Raw genomic sequence first — 6,462 nt, forward strand, 5'->3', positions numbered from 1 at the left:
GTCCAGGGTTGGCCAACGGCCTGTGTGGAGTTCCCACATTCTCCCCATGATAGTGTGGGTCCCCTCCCGGTGCCCTGGTTTCCTCCCACAGACTAAAGATGTGCAGGTTAGGTGGATCGGTCGTGCTAAATTGCCCATAGTGTCGAGGATTGTGTAGACTAGTGGATCAGCCATGGGAAATGCAGTGTTACTCTGGATTGCTCTGGGTGGGATGCTCTTCGGATGGTTGGTGGGATTTGATGGGCCAATGCTCTCCTTCCACACTGTAGGGATTCTACTCTATGATTGAGGATAAAGGCTACACAGCAGGGTGTCCTTGGAGAAGGAGCATGTGGTGTGTATCAGTGCTCTTGATGCCTTTAGATAGAGGTGGGCACCCCTTTATCTCCAGCGCTGCCCCCTCACCTCCAACTCTACTTTGATTACGTCCTTTCCCACTCTGCCACTTGTAGTGGTTTGCTTTGCCCATAATGGGCTTTGTTTATAAATATTCAATTGGTTATTCAGGTGGTTTACTGCTTTTATGGCGAAATGATGATTTTGATGGTGGGAAGGTTGCTGTGATAACACTTCTGGGTCGGAGAAATGGGGAAAAAAGAAAACTCCACAGCTCACACAACGAGAACTGAAAAGCAGTTAAATCAAACCAAAGGTTCCGACGGGGGGGGAATATCTCCTGGAGTTTGAGAAACTGGAAAGTGATGGTGTCCGGGAGTCGTCGGGATTTTGTTTTATACGGCGTTGAAATTTTAAAACTGTTATATTCAGATCGTTTTGTTTCTTTTCTTTTTGTTTCATTTATCGTGGAATAAACTCGTACATGTTTTAAAACCAAATTTACAAACTTTGCATTAAAGACAAATGTTAAACAAAGTCCATCAAACCATCCCTCACTGAAAACTGATGTGGAAGTGCAATCTCCTGGAGAGTCCCTGTCCTGCCCACTCCTTCCTACCCGGGTTCCATGGTTACATACAGACCTGGGAGATAGGGGCAGGAGGGGGGCTTTCGGCTTTTCAATCCTGCGCCACCATTCAATGGGAAACAGCTGACCATCCAGCTCAGTCTCCTGTTCCTGCTGTGCTCCAATCCCCTTTGATGCCTTTACCTTTAAGAACTATATCTAAGTCCTCCTTTAGCTTCATTGCCTTTTGTTCCAGTGCCGTTGCGGTGTTACTGTGTGGGTGTAGGCAGGGGTAATGTGATGCATGCACTCATCATCCATCATCATCCTGCAGTAACAATCAGGTTTCAGTAAATAGAGATAGAAACCATTTCCAGGATATGGGCATCACTGGCTCAGCCAGCATTTATTCCCCATCTCTAGTTACCCTTGACAAGATGGTAGTGAACTGCTGTCTCGAACCATTTGCAGTTCATTTGGCGCAGATAGACCGACAATGCTGTGAGGGAGAGTGTTGCAGGATTTTGGCCGATTGACTCTCAGTCTTTGGTTCGTCAAATGCTGATTAACTTAATCACGGTCTGCACATGATTTTGAGATTTCAGTCTGTGAATCTTCACAATCTAGCACCCTATATAAAGGAATATGTACAGGTTAGAAATTCAGAACAGGCAATTTTAGTTTCTCTGGAATATCTTTTTCCCAGTCTTTCCCTAAAGCTGTAACCCTGCAGCCCACTTACTCTCTCCCTCCATTCTGACTCTGCTACCCCCTAATGTACACCCTCCCCATTCTCATGGAGTAACTGATAAACAGATCCATGCCACCACTTCCCGTCCCTGGTTAGACTCTGCACCCTTTCTGGGTTCACTTCCTTTCCCTTCAGTTGCTGCAAGTCAATAATGTAACAGCAGAATGAAACAAAAGGAAACAGACAGGGAGGTGGCAGATCCTGGACAGAAGAGGAACCTTCAGTCTGGGAGAATGGGTTAGATCCTCCTTGGTTTCCCATTGGTCGATTCCCAGCATTATGAGGCATTGGGGATGGAACTTGGTCCCACGTGGGTGTGGTGACACCTTAACTCCCCGGCAGATCAATACTAAAAGCTGATATGTTACTCCTCCAGCCAATCACAGTGTGAAGTACTTTCCGCTAGGTACCCCAAAGCACATGCTCCAAAGCCCACCCACATTCTGTACATGGACAGTGCCGGGTTTCCCCACTCACGTGTGGTCCCTGCCTCAGGGATTGTGGGAGTTGTAGTCCCCAGGAAGCTACTTGAGCCCTGTCTCTGGAAAGTGAATGAAAAGTGTGGGCTGGAGGGTGTTGTCTATCAAATCCCCATTCACACACACAGGACATATGGGCTGTCATTGGGTTTCACTGAGACATTCGTTTCCACGACCTGATTTCTGACGTGAGGAATATAGATTCAGCAAATTGGGTGATAGAGAGGTTAATAAGGAGGAGCAGAGTTTAAGCAGAGGTAGCTGAGTGGTTAGCACTGCTGCCTCACAGCGTTAGCGATCTGGGTTTGATTCCAGCCTTAGGCGACTGTGTGGAGTTTACACATTCCCCCCCATGTCTGTACGAGTTTCCAACCGTGCTCCAGTTTCCTCCCATAGACCAAATATGTGCAGATTAGGTGGATTGCCCATGTTAAATTGCCCAGTTTCCATGCATGTGCTGTTTAGGCAATTAGCCACGGGAAATGCAGGGTTACAGGGAATGGGTGGGTCTGAATGGGAGGCTCATCATAGGGTTGGTGTGGACTCTGCACTATAAGAACTCTATTGTATTCTCATGAAGGAGAATGTACCTAACTCAATGTGTTGTGAATCTGTGGAATTCCCTATTCAAAATGCGGTGGATGCCAGAACAATGAGCAAATTTAATGAAGAGATACAGATTTTTAATTTTCAATGAGTTGAAGGGTGAGATAGAGCAGGCGGGAAAATCCAGCTGAGACCGAGGTGAGCTCAGTCATCATGGTATTAAATGGTGGAGCTGGTTCAAAGGGCTGCATTCCCTCTCCTGTGCCCAGTGCTTATCTTCTTACGTTAATAACTGGAAAGCTGAATCCAAAAATCACCACCTTCGCCAAAGGAGATTTTCGGGAAAAGTAGGATAGTCAGGGGGATTAGCATTTCAAACTTAGAAGATGAGGAAGCGTGTAGGAGATAATGATTTTGCAATTTTAAACTGAGGGGAGACAGTGATTTATGGTTTTTGATTGTGTAGTAAATTCACACCGTCCAGAATACTCTGTTGTGAATATCTATCCTGTACTTTATTACAAAGCCAAGGTCTTTGACAATGAAAACCAAAACACCCAGGTAACATCATCTCACCTCGTAATCTGATAAAAGACTTGTGATAAATATGGTCAAATTTAGAATACAGTTGGAAAGCGGGAAGATTAAATCCAATACAGATTCTGTGCTTAAACAAAGGAGACTACAATAAGATGAGACAGGAGTTGGCTAATGTAGACTGGTAGCAAAGACTTTACGGTGGGACAGTTGACGGACAGTGGAGAAATATCAAAGAATTTTTTCAAACTGCTCAGCAAAAGTATATATTAGTGAAAAGGAAGGACTGTAGGAAAAGGAGTAATCTGCCATTGATGGCTAAGGAAATAAGGGAGTCTATGAAATTGAAATAGAAAGCATACAAATTGGCAAAGACCAAGGAGAAACTAGGAGATGAGAAAAACTTTAAAGATCAACAGAAAGCTAGATGGGATTGGGGGAGAAAAGTGATGAGTAGCTATCCCCAGGGACAGAATAGCAGTTTACACTGCGAGAGGGGAACCTATTGTGTGGGGAACATATGGCCTCTGTAATTGTTGAAGCACTTAACCGTTACCATAGAGATAATCCTGATCAAGTTAAAAATCACAGCACACTCCAAAAGCTTGTACTTCTAAATAAACCTGTTGGACTATAACCTGGTGATGTGTGGTTTTTAACTTTGTCCACCCCGTTCCAACACCGGCTCTTTCACATCAGAATCCTGACAGACAGCCCCACTGAAACTGAAGCGCCTGTCAGATACCTGACTGAGCCACAGGGGCGTGGGGGAGGGGTTTTGTGGTTTAACCAATCAGTGCTGGGCTGAACTCAACTTTTAAACTGCCATTGCCGTGGAGATAATACTGAGAGACAGCGTCCATTCAAAACCACAAACCACAAAGGTATAAGAATGGGAGCGGCACATCGGACAGGCGATGTATTACCTGATGCTGCCTGGAGGTGTTCTGCATGTACACTATCCAGGTAACTGCCATGTCTCATTAATAAAGACTCAAAGAAGACCTCTCAGAGTTCTGTGCCCAGTTATTCCTATCCAGCAGGGTTCAGGAAGTCTTCACAGCAGTCAGTCTTCACAGTGGAGAACACGAAGAACATGCCAGTAAATGATAAGGAAACTGAGGAAGGTGAGGAACAAGAAACAACCTTTATCACGAAAGTGTTAGAGCTGGGCAAGTTAATGGAGCTAAAGGTAGATAAGACTCGTCGCTCAGATGGAATACATCCCAGGTTGCTACCAGAGATAGCGGGAGAAATAGTAAATATACTTAGAGTCAGAGTCCTACAGCAGAGACAGGCCTTTGGCCCAAACTGGCCAATACTGACTAGAATGTCCATCCACACTAACCCCATTTCCCTGCACTTGACCCATCTGCTTCTGACCCTTTCCTATCCATGTATGTGTCCAAATGTCTTTTACATGTTGTTAATGTACCCACCTCAAGCACTTCCACTGGCAGCTCAGTCCATATACATAGCACCCTCTGTGTAAAACATGTGCCCCTCAGGTTCCCTTTCATAATTTCTCCTCTAACCTTAAACTGATGCCCTCCACTCCTTGATTCCCTGGGAAAAAGACTGAATGCATTCACCTTACCCAGGCCTCTCATGGTCTTATACACTTCCAGAAAACATTCCCCCTCTGTTTCCTCTGCTCTAAACAAAAAAAAAAATCCTCGCTTGTCCAACCTCTCCCTTTAACTCAGACCCCTGAGCCCTGGCAAAAATTCTTGTAAATTTCTTCTGCACTTTTTCCAGTTTAATAACTGAAACCTACACTGCACTCATCACATTTCCAGTGTTTCCCCACGGCGCTGGAACTGACGTGACAACGCCAATGGATTACAAGCCACGATCGATAATCAACTCCTTTACAACAATCCCGTTTTCATAGCATTTTCCATACTGCAGGCATCCTTGTGTGTTTCTGGTTGCATGATTAATTAAAACTTTGTCCTCATACAAAACAAATCTGTAGCTTAATCGTTCCTGGGAAATGTGCCATGTTTTTTCAGACTTTTAACAACAAATGAACTCTTTCTCCACAGTCACCACGCTAACATGGACTTGGCTGTGTCTCAGTACTTTTTCCAGACACACTGACATTTGAAATATTCGCCCATGGACAGAATACACACCTTTCCTTCCACATGAAAAGGCCAAATGATATTCAGATCGGCACGGATCAAGTAACTATCAAAACTGAACAGGAAGTTCAATTTGAATTTCTCATCCACAAATCCGCCTTTTCAGAACCCTACAACTGAGAAGACAAGTCACCACCGTTAACACAGGATGGAAATTCATAAGACAGTGATAGTATTAAATTGTAGTTTCTTTGCTCCCCCAAAGCTTTAAATCTCAGTCTCACAATTGCTCTCTTCTGTGAACTGAAATCCAAACCAATCTCCTCACCATTTTTCCTCCACACCCAGTTCTCAGACACTCTCTCTTCTCTTTGAAATCAGCTTCCTAGCTCCTGCCTGCAGACTAAGAACCAAAAAAAGGTTTCCTCCCACAATCCAAAGATGTGCAGGTCAGATGAATTGGCCATGCTAAATTGCCCATAGTGTTAGGTACATTAGTCAGAGGGAAATGGGTCTGGGTGGGTTACTCTTCCGACGGTCGGTGTGGACTAGTTGGGCTGAAGGGCCTGTTTCCACACTGTAGGAAATCTAATCTAATCAAATCAATGAGTCTGACTCGGAGCCTCCTGGATGTTGGTGAATCCTCCCCCCATCTCCCAGGCTTCCTTCCTGGTCAGAACCAAACTGATTTTTTTCCCCCAATCTGGAACATTTTATTTATTTCCCCCACACGGACCCTCTGATGAGAACCATCCTGCAAACACTGACCAAATCATATTTGATTGAACTAAGATGAACCAAATTAGAACTTTAATTGCAGGCCCATCTGTGTTGTTTTCCATAACATTCCTGAATATTCACACGAGTTCTGATAACTTTCTGCAAAATGCTCCCCCCACTGATAGCCGACTACTTGTCACGATATCAGGGCAGGGGCCATTTCCCTGAGTTCTGTTCCCATAGGGAGGAAACTGCCAATGACAGATTAACCCCACACACGCACAGCCTCCCTCCTGGCCCTGACCAGCCCTGCACATACACCAACAATTGCCCAGCACTGCGCCCGTGCACTGGTCTCCCCTCCTACAGCACATGCTCCAGATCACACAGAAGCTGGGTGATTGACAGCAGCCGCTGCCCAATAGGGTGGAGGGGGCA

The 6,462-nt window shown here is 45.1% G+C and overlaps 1 long non-coding RNA gene across 1 annotated transcript; it reads right to left on the reverse strand.

The window, feature by feature from the left end:
• Positions 1-778: 778 nt before the first annotated feature.
• On the reverse strand, positions 779-5,462 carry LOC148135166 (uncharacterized). The gene is made up of 3 exons (XR_015755447.1): positions 5,356-5,462; positions 4,144-4,335; positions 779-1,535 (listed from the first exon to the last, which is right to left on the reverse strand). It is a non-coding gene; the product is annotated as an uncharacterized LOC148135166 (long non-coding RNA).
• Between the last annotated feature and the right edge of the window lie 1,000 nt (positions 5,463-6,462).

The sequence above is a fragment of the Chiloscyllium plagiosum genome, unplaced genomic scaffold, assembly GCF_037043375.1.
Source record: "Chiloscyllium plagiosum isolate Xiang-an unplaced genomic scaffold, Cpla_swu_hap1 HiC_scaffold_51, whole genome shotgun sequence".
NCBI lineage: Eukaryota > Metazoa > Chordata > Chondrichthyes > Orectolobiformes > Hemiscylliidae > Chiloscyllium > Chiloscyllium plagiosum.